Source organism: Perognathus longimembris, chromosome 16, assembly GCF_023159225.1.
Source record: "Perognathus longimembris pacificus isolate PPM17 chromosome 16, ASM2315922v1, whole genome shotgun sequence".
Lineage (NCBI taxonomy): Eukaryota > Metazoa > Chordata > Mammalia > Rodentia > Heteromyidae > Perognathus > Perognathus longimembris.
In genome coordinates, this window is record NC_063176.1 from 42,505,313 (window position 1) to 42,516,480 (window position 11,168).

At 35.5% G+C, this 11,168-nt stretch overlaps 1 non-coding gene across 1 annotated transcript; it reads left to right on the plus strand.

Moving 5' to 3' along the window:
* The first annotated feature begins 1,130 nt into the window (after window positions 1–1,130).
* On the plus strand, window positions 1,131–1,234 carry LOC125365063. The gene has a single exon (XR_007213620.1). It is a non-coding gene; the product is annotated as a U6 spliceosomal RNA (small nuclear RNA).
* Window positions 1,235–11,168: the final 9,934 nt, after the last annotated feature.

The window sequence follows — 11,168 nt, forward strand, 5'->3', positions numbered from 1 at the left end:
CTTTTTCCAAGTCTTTTAATTTATTTACACATGATGCAATATCACTGTTTTAAGTGGATGAGTAAAATTCCATAGCACAGTTCAATCAGACTCAGAAATATTAATTTATTCAAAAACTACAATTAATAATGTGTATTTGTCCCTAAGGTTGGTTTTACAGTTGAATATCCTATCTACTTGTGTTATAACTAATTAGGAAGTATGTGCTCAGCCTATTCTTTAGGTTTTTCTATTTTATTTATTGTTTTCATTGTTTCTTAGTACTTCACTGCTTTCCATGAATGAAATACTTTTTAGTGATATGTGAGTAGTAAACTGAAAAAATAGAGACTCAATTTTTTTTAATTTGTGGGGATAATTTACATTATAATTCTGAATTATGCTGTTTTAATTTAGCTTATTAACAATCTAAGGTTTACTTTCCCGTTTTCCAGCATGACTGTGCCAGTTGAACCACTTTTCACAATGTCTCCATCTCTGTTCCCAGGCTCTGAAAAACCACTACTTTACTTTTACCTTCTCTAACAGCAGCTCTTCTCAGTTATATCTGTGAGTGAGGTTAGGTAGTACTGGTCTACAAGGACCTGTATTCTTTCACTGATGTTTATGGATATCCAGATCCATTCATGTTTTTGAAAATGGGAGAATTCCTTTTTATGAATGAATACCATTCTGCGGAATATATGTTTATACCACATTTTGTCTATCTGTTCCACCATTGGTGGCCACATAGCTTCAGGCGGCTCATGAGGAAAGTGTCTTATGCCCAGCAGCTTACCCACAAGAGATAGACAAAACAAGGGGAGATAGCAATAAACTGTCAGAGACCTACTAGTCTTCTTATCCTGCTTAACCCCCTGAGACACTTCTGTCATTGTATACTGTTAATTCCATAGCCTGTGACTTTTTGGCTTGTTTCAGCTGAAAGCCTGCAGAAGTCTATAGAAGGTCAGACAGAAATCTCATTAACATGTAATTAAAGTTGTAAAGTTGTTTACATACATACATGCTGCCTTGCAAATTGCTATCTTTGGTCAGAATGGATTTTGTGATGTAGGCTCCTACCCATTCAACATTATTCATTTTTAAAAATACTCAATGACATTAAGATATCAAATATCTTCTAGTTTGTGCTCGCTTCGGCAGCACATATACTAAAATTGCAACGATACAGAGATTAGCATGGCCCCTGCGCAAGGATGACATGCAAGTTCGTGAAGAATTCCATATTTTTTGCAAAACTGTTTGGTATAAATGAACTGAACAACTCATGGGGGGAAAAGGGAAAGGGGGAGGAGGGAGGAGGGAATGAGGGAGGAGGTAACAAACAGTACAAGAAATGTATCCAATGCCTAACATATGAAAGTGTAACCTCTCTGTACCTCAGTTTGACAATAAAAATTTAACAACAACAACAAAAAAAACACAAATATCTTCTAGTTTATAAAAGTGCATAAGCCAAGAGCCAGTGCACTGAACTGCATAGTGAAGGTGGAGTGGCCCCCCAGTTTCCTCTGAAAATGTACTTTGTGTCCCTTTTATTTGTTTTTAATCTACCTGAAGGTGTGAAAACCCTCTATATGTCTACCACTGAACGCATTATTGAAAGCAACAACAATGTTTAGACTCAACAATGGAGTGGTGCTCTACTCAGACATTGACAGCAAGTTGATTTCATATCTTGGGAAGTGATCAAGTGAATAGTACTACAAAGAACATGGGAGTATAGAAATCTCAACATGTAGTTGTTATTTCCTTTGGATGTACAATCTGTCTATCACATCTGGATATTCTGTATGCAAATATTCAGCCAACTTCACCCTCATTAAAACATGTTGCATGTATCATGAACATGTATGTACTTCTCTCATAGTCACTGTTTTATTACATTTATAATGTCTATTGAATTACTTATCTTTAGATAATGTAAAATAGACATGAGGATTCATAGAGACTTAGATAAACTCTGTATTACATTCCATAAAGGAACAAAGTATATGCAGACTTCGGTAGCTTCAGAGTTCCAGGAGCCAGTTTCTCAAGGATACTAAGGGATTACTTTATGCTCAATAGAGAGATTACTGGATCAAATGGTGGTTCTATTTTTAATATTCACAGAAAACCTCACATTGTTTTTGATGAGGGAAATAGTACCTTACATCATGCTGTTGCCATCAACAGCATGAAAGCCTTCAGTTTCTCAAGATCCCTACCAACAGTCATTACGTTTTGTCTTCTGATAATAGCCTTTCCTACAGATATGAGACACAATTTCATTGTGATCTTGATTTAATATTTCTCTCATGATGAGTGATGTTGAGACATCCCCTTTGGCTTTTTGTATATTTCTTTTGAAGAAACGTCTATGGAGGTCTTTTACCCATTTATTTATTTATTTATTTTAACATTTTCCATTATCTTGTAATACACTGATGAAAATAAATGTCCCGTGCTTTCAGCATCAGTGGCTTTTTACCAAATAAGAATTTCCACTGAGAAAAGTTATGGTTATTACCTAAAAACAGATGTGTTATTTTATTTTCTTGACAATGGTAGGCCTCCACAAGTCCAAAGTCACATGCAATTATAGACTACAGAGCAGAATAATAGCTCTCTACACTAGGATAAATTTTGTGCCCACTTAATTGAAACACTTGCCAAGAAGCTGGGTGAAAGCAATGTATTTCAATCATTCTAAACAATGGATAAATGAGACACATTCCTTCTAAATGGCACAGTTTAGCTGTCTGGAAGCCTATTTACAGTTGTGCGTGGTAGCAGAGGTTTGCCACTCTGCCTTTTACAATCAGTCCTTTTCAAGCTGTGACTTGAAATTGTTTATTCCAAAGTTTTTTCTTAATATGGAGGAAAGGAAAATATTTTAGATGTAGTATACACAATGATATTTTGCTGCTCTTAGTTGTATATGCATACACAGTTCATTTTGTCCATAATTTTCATAACATAAATGTGAAAGGTAATGCATACATGCATTTTCATAAATTTTGCAGTAAATCCATGTCAGGGTCTGGCTATACCTAAGAGACAGGTCCCTACTCCCGCCCAAGGGCTGCTTAGCTGCTAGCACCTCCCATCTCCCTCCAGTCCGAAACCAGAAGAGATGGCAAACAAGCCCCACCCTCTCTGCGAGTACATGTGCCACCATGGCGCCGGGAGGCTGGCCCTTGGGGGGCTGTGATCTCCGCCTCTGTGGGAAATTCTGTGACATCACCGTGATGGACAGTTCATTAGCCAATCATTGATACCCAGTTAGTCCCTCCTCTTCCTGCCACCATTACTGTTATATTAACCCCTCCCTTGAATAAAATCCTTTGGAAGCCGGTAGACCATCAGGCGGCTCCCCGGGGATCTCCGTGTGAGTGTTGTCTCTTAAACATAAGGGGGCTGGGGATGTGCGGGGGTCTCAGCAGCCCTAACTCTTCTCAGCTTAGCCTGACAGGGACATGCTCTGCCCTCCTGCTGGCGGGAGAAGCTCGCAGAGCCAAGTGTCCCACACAATTAAAGGCCTAGGTCTCCCCAGGGGGGACCTAGAGACTAAGCCCGACAAATCCAGTCTTCTTAAGTTTCATATTTTTATACTACTAAGCTCCTTACTTAACATTTTTTTCGAATCTAGAGTATAAGGTTTAGATAATTGAGTAATTCAAACAGGAAAATATATAATGATATGAAATACCAATATATTTAAATAAGTATCATTTTGTAAATTACCTAATAAGAGAAAAAGGAAAGATTCAATCGGTGTTAAAATACAAAATGAAAATAATAAAAAATAGGATTTGGAAAGCTGGGTTTAATGAGAGAAACAGAGTGTCCATGTAATTCCTCATCCAAACTAAGATGTTTCTGAGAGTGAAAGAGGTTAAGAAAGGCGAGACCTCCGTAATAAACTGAAACTCTGCCAGAGAAATCAGACCATATGGTTCTTTTTGTCACCACAACTATTAGTTTTCTTTTCTTAGACGTATGTTAACATATATTTAGCATGCATATTAAAATTGTTCAATGTATCTTACATTTTTACTTATAGATTTGAAAACTTCAAGACAAAGAATGAGATAGTGATATGATGTATAGATGGGAGGAAATTCACAAGGCAATGTAAAATATTTTTCATTTATTCCATGAAAGTTTCAAAGTTTCTAAGGAAAATCTGAGATTTGCCCACTAATGTGAATTAGGTTTAATTATCTAATTACCTGTCGTGGCGGGGATGGGGAGGGTGGGAGAGTCCTGGGGCTAGAGCTCAGGGCCTGAGCATTGTTCCTGGCTTTTTTTAATTCAAGCCTAGCACTCTACCACTTGAGACATAGTGCTACTACTGGCTTTTTCTATATATGTGGTGCTGAGGAATTGAACCCAGGGTTTCATGTATACGAGGCAAGCACTCTACCACTAGACCATATTCCGAGCCCCTCTCTAATTTTTTTATAGTGTCATAGAAAACAATAGTATTCTAAAAGAAAGAGAAACATGCTTTGTGGGAAATGTTAATTCATCTCTCTCTCTCTCTTTCTCTGAGTCTGTTTCTCTCTCTCTTTTTCTGTTTAACTTTCAGCTAGAACCTCTTTGATGAAATGAAAATAATGATCACACCAGACTATGAATTGGTGGAAATAATTCCTATGTGTCTGCAGAACCCTCTTATGGCTTTATGCCCAAATGTTTTCTTCAGTGTGTTGAAGAAAAGTCTACTTAGTCTTTTCACTGGCCTCCTAAGAGAAAACATTTAAAATTTGCTTTTAAAAATTGCATGCTTCTCACTAGCCATAAAAGAAATGCAAATCAAAATAACGTTGAGATTATGGCTCACCCCAGTAAGAATGTCCATTATCATGAAAACTAACCATAACAAATGTTGGAGGGGATGCGACCCTACTTCATTGTTGGTGGGAATGTAAACTTGTTCAGCCACTCTGGAAAGTGGTATGGAGATTCCTCAGAAAGCTAAACATAGAGTTCCACTATGACCCAGCAGCCTCACTTTTGGGCATCTACCCAAAAGATTACAAACAAGAACACACCAAAGCTACCAGCACAACAATGTTCATCGCAGCACAATTTGTCATTGCCAAAATATGGGATCAACCCTGGTGCCCCACAGTAGACAAATGGATCAGAAAAGTGTGGTACATATACACAATGGAATTTTATGCCTCTATCAGGAAGAATGACATTGCCCCATTCATAAGGAAATGGAAGAACTTGGAAAAAAAATTATACTAAGTGAAGTGAGCCAGACCCAAAGAAACATGCACTATATGGTTTCCCTCATAGGGAAAAATTAGTACAGGTTTAGGCTCGTCACAGCAGAGGATCACAGGAGCCCAATATCTATGCCCTTATGAATCCATAAGATGATGTTAAGTGAAATGAACTCCATATTATGGAAACGAATGTTATATCACTGTTGTAATTACTCCCAACATTCCATGTGAAATGGTAGCATCTTTTGTTGATGATCCTCTTGTATCCCCCTCCTGTGGTTGTCCCCTTGCTATCACTGTATCTCATCTGAGTACCCTGGATACTGGATATACTGCTGTTAGAACTAGGGAACTGAAAGGGAATATCATAATCGAGAGATAAAGGATAAAAAGACAAATGACTTCAAAAGCAATACTTGCAGGGGCTGGGGATATAGCCTAGTGGCAAGAGTGCCTGCCTCGGATACACGAGGCCCTAGGTTCGATTCCCCAGCACCACATACACAGAAAACGGCCAGAAGTGGCGCTGTGGCTCAAGTGGCAGAGTGCTAGCCTTGAGCGGGAAGAAGCCAGGGACAGTGCTCAGGCCCTGAGTCCAAGGCCCAGGACTGGCCAAAAAAAAAAAAGCAATACTTGCAAAACCATTTGGTGCAGACCAACTGAACAACTCAATGTGGGAGAAGGAAAGGGGAAGTGGGGAGGGGGAAGTGAGGGAGGAGGTAACAAATAGTACAAGGAATGTACCCATGGCCTTACATATGTAACCCCTCTCTACATCACTTTGACAATAAATAATTATTTTAAAAATTACATGTTTCACAGATGAAATTAACTGCTTTAAAAATATTCTACACTAATTGTAAGCATAATTAATTGTGTGTTATTTCTTGTTATATATTTTGATGACCATATCTTGAGGCCAGATTGTGCCGAAAAAGGGTCTCTCTTCTGTAGTTTGAAAATATAATCCAAGACACTTGCATAAAAAGAACTGAAAGGACTGATCAGCAATGCTTTATTAGAACATCACTTTATTCGTGTAGGTATATCTAACATCAATTGCTGAAACTAAGATAGAGATATGGTTGGAATCTACAATACAAAGTGGAAAGAGTGAAGGAATGAATTTCAAAGTAATGCTGAGATGTTGCTGGTGAACCTCACCAGATTGGGGAATCCAGGAACAAACCACAAATTTGCATGGGGGAACCTTGATTGGATTTTTAAGGAGTTTGCAAACATTTCTTGGAGAGATTTAGAAGAATCTTGTCAGTCCCTTCACCATTCCTGCTAACAATTTGGGTTTTGTTAGATTTGCTTTTAATTCTTATTTCAGAAAATTTCTCTCTTACATCCAAGAGAGGATTTGGACCTCTCTATATTTCAAGAAAATTAGGAGGAACATATTTTCCAATGATAGATCTGTAAAAACCCCAACTTATTATAGATCCTTAAAGTTAACAATTTTCTGAATATCTATAATCTGGAACAGAAAAATATGTAAGGAAAAGTAGGTAGCAACAAAAAAGAATGAAATCAGCAATAATCAGTAGACAAAATGATGTTATATCCAGAACCAACTGAACTATGGATATAGAAAAGAAATAATGGACCCTAACCTAGAACATAAGCAAGGGGTAGGCAAGAGGGAACACTGCCTCCAGATTATCTGCAAGCAAAGAACCAGAGTGTCTTGATGAGCACCACAGGTGCACATAATTGTACTCTGAAAAAATAAAATTTAAGACAGGATACCTTAGGGGAGAGTGAAAGGAAAGGAAAGGCAAAGAACATGGAAGAGAAGGGCAAAGGAAGGAAGAAAGGAAGGAAGGAAGGAAGGAAGGAAGGAAGGAAGGAAGGAAGGAAGGAAGGAAGGAAGGAAGGAGGGAGGGAGGGAGGGAGGGAGGGAGGGGGGAAGGGAGGGAGAGGCTGGGACACGAAGGAGAGAGGGAAGTGAGAGAGGAAAGGAAGGCAATAAGGAAGGATGTAAGGGAGGAACAAGGGAAGGAAGAAAGGAAGGAAGTGAGAGAGGAGAGAAGAAGGGAGTGAAGGAAGTTTGAAGAACAGTGTTTGCTAAAGTAACACCTAAACAGATCCATTTAATTTATTCCATGTTTTATCCTACTCTTGAACAATACTTAATTCCTCATCTAATTATTTAATAACATGTTATTAATAGATTTTTCACTTAATTGGGCTTGCAAATTTTTTTTTATTTTTTTGCCATGCCTTGGCCTTGGATTCAGGGCCCGGACACTGTCCCTGGCTTTTTTTTTTTCAAGGCTAGCACTCTACCACTTGAGCCACAGAGCCACTTCTGGCCATTTGCTATATATGTGGTGCTGGGGAATTGAACCCAGGGCCTCATGTATAGGAGGCAAGCACTTTTGCCAGTAGGCCATATCCCCAGCCCTGTAAAAAACATTTCTTCCCTGAATTATTAGCATGTACTTGCAAAACGGGTAGGATAGCTATAACACAACACAAAAATAATGATGAAAATGACTCTTGTGTATACTTTCTCAATAATCTTTGTGAAAAATGTAGTAATACCAAATTATTTTTACTATATCAATCAGAGGTTAATGTTGAAGAACTTATGTGCAGTTCATGATTTTGTAAGTATACATTAATTATAAAAAAGGATTTCATTGTTACATTTCCATGTACATATATATTCCCTTTTAACTGAATTCATTTACCAGGCTGTATTTGAGTTCTATAATAGAAAGAAAACTTGTTAAGTTTGCTTAACTCACCAGTATAACTTCATTAGAATAGCAAATGAATGGAGAAAAAGCACAAGAAGTTTGTTCAACAATTTCATTTCCTCAGTTTTATAGGAATAATCCATTACTGCTCTTGTGTATTTGGTTAATTATATTAGAATCTGTAAATTTCTACTGTTTGTGTAAGATTGGCTAGTTTGAGAGATTTAAGTATATTATATGCTAAGCATCTGATTAATCAAATACTATAAAGTAACATCTCTTTTAGCTCTATCTGAGATACTTTCCAGATGCACATTTTTTATCATAATAGATTTTTCTGTATCATGGATACAATTTTATGAAATTGGACTTTGCATGAGATTCCTCTTTGAATAAGTAAATAAACTTGTAAACCCTTGAGAAATTTTAAGAGAAAAATCCATATCTCTTATTTAATAAAAATATTAGTATTGGGATTTTCAGTTTACAAATCAATAATGCAACTGAGATTTAATTTACATTTCATGACCAATAAGATAAGTGTTTTATTATTAATTTCCAGGTGAGTAAATTGGCTAGGAGCTTAAGGAGATTTTCTTAGTCTATTGCAAGAAAAGGTCAAGTGGTAAATAAATAGTAGGCATTTGATCCAAAATTGAGTTCTCTGAATCCAGTTACATTGCTATAAATTCTTAAATTTATTTACCACTTTATAATTTGCATGTATTAAGAAGTCAGCCTTCGGGCTGGGGATATAGCCTAGTGGCAAGAGTGCCTGCCTCGGATACACGAGGCCCTAGGTTCGATTCCCCAGCACCACATATACAGAAAACGGCCAGAAGCGGCGCTGTGGCTCAAGTGGCGGAGTGCTAGCCTTGAGCGGGAAGAAGCCAGGGACAGTGCTCAGGCCCGGAGTCCAAGGCCCAGGACTGGCAAAAAAAAAAAAAAAAAAAAAAGAAGTCAGCCTTCACCTCATATATATAGATATATATCCTACAGGAATGGTATAGTTATTGCAATGTATACTAAACTTTTAGGATGATTTCCATAAAAAGTTGCCTTTCATTGCTTAATCACTTAGGAATTTAATGGAATAAACAAAAATTTCTGCTTTTTATTCACAATCTTCCAAGGGATAGATAGTAATAAAGTTCATATTTGATTAAAATTGTAAATGTGTATTTATGCACATTGGAATACAATAATATGAAACCCAATTATAAAACTAATTGATGGTATTAAACTTTGGAGTAAAGATCTATAGAGTTCATTCTCTATAAAATATATCTCAATAAATGTAATGTGCAAATTACCTGATTTTAAAAAGCAAATAACACTCTGATAATCTTTACCATTTTTAAAATTGTTTTTAGCCTACTCGCTGAACTTTTAATAATTTACATGATCTGAAGATCAACTATTTTTTTAAAATCTGGAAACTAGTTATGAACAAACTTTGAGTTTTACTGAGGATAGAAATAAATTTGAATTCATAACAAAATACCTTTTCATAATTGCAATCAACTTGATACATCTTAGCATGGATTTCTGAAATATCAGAAAGGCAAATAACTCTAAGAAAACTATATTTTAAAATGTTAATAATTTCATACTTATCAAAATTATATAAAATTCAGAAAACTATTTCAATTCTAGTACGATATTTCTACAGTGTGTAGGAATACTATCTATATATTATTTATCACAGACACTGCTTTTGGAACATCTGTATATTTTAGTCTATATAATCACATTTAGCTTATTTGCTGATTTTACAATGCTGTCTTTTATAATTTATATCATGGCATTGTAGTTTTCAAATAACAAACAAACCACCCATTGCTGTTTAGAATGTGATATTTTTCATATCACTCATAACAAAATTAATATTTATATTAAGGATACTGGACAAACTGAAACAACTAAGCTTACACTAACCCAATTTATAAATCCTTTTGATAATTGTAAAGTGAGAAAACTTCTTAAATCCTCAATTACTTTACTTGAGTATTTATGTCCTCATACTGACATTTTGACCACTATATCCAAAGACATATGTTTGGACAAACACATAGATACATGCACATTCATATCACTATAATCATTCACTGGAAATGCAGATCACAGAAAACACATCTATATTTCCTATGTTAACATATATGTGGATTATTTTATTCAGTTGGAATTTTTGCAAAGATACAAAAACATATGAAGATTACCTATGTCACACTCTTAGTTTCCCCTCCATAATTCTAGAGAGGAAACAAGGCATAGAATTACCTTTGAGCAATGTTTTCTTTTCTTTTTGCATTGTTCTACAGTGAAGAAAATGATAGCACAATAGGACATTCACATACTTTCCTCTCTACTTTGTCAGAAAATTTCAGTTGCTTCCTATGGTCCTCATTTACTGACCTCTGAGTGCATACATCAAGCTACCTTTAGATGACTAGTAAGTATTTCACTTGAAACACCCCAAACTTATTTCTGATTTTCTTAACAAAGATGACCCACTTAGCAGCTTTCTCTACCTCACTTTTTCCAGTTCCAACCTGGAATTCGAAATTCCCTAAAGTCTTAGAATTGTGGGTTCTAACATGAATAATAATATTAAATAAGATAAACAGAAATCAATAATGTGTATCTTCCTATTAATAGAATATTTGAAATTTCCAAAGCCATATGCATGTGATTTTACAGGATCTAATATTTATTTTTTTCTTTGACTATGTAATTTGTTTAAGAAAAATATTCACCTTTTACAATTGATGTAACATATTATTTTCATTCAGGAACATTTAGCACATACATTAAAGAACATGGATCAAAAGGGACTCATAAATACTGGTGAGATAAAAAATATTAAAATATTTCTGTAGAAATTTTTGTCTTACTTTGAAAAATATTCACAACTGTATCTTACAAGTTCTATTTCTAAAAATATGCATAATTATCAGGAGACAAACATGAATATCCAATAAAAATTATTGATAAAACATTGCCCAAATGGGGAAAGAAACTTAAGTTTCTAAGATTTACAATCAGATAATGTTAAACTACTAATTTTCATCTAATGAAGTTAAAAACTTAGTGCTGCTTAATTCATCAAGTTTTATGTTACTTCAAAGACAAATCATTCCAAAACTTGTGTGATAATATTTTCATTGTTACTATGTTTAATGTAATATACATAATATTCTACTAAAATACAGTTGAAATTGGTTGCATC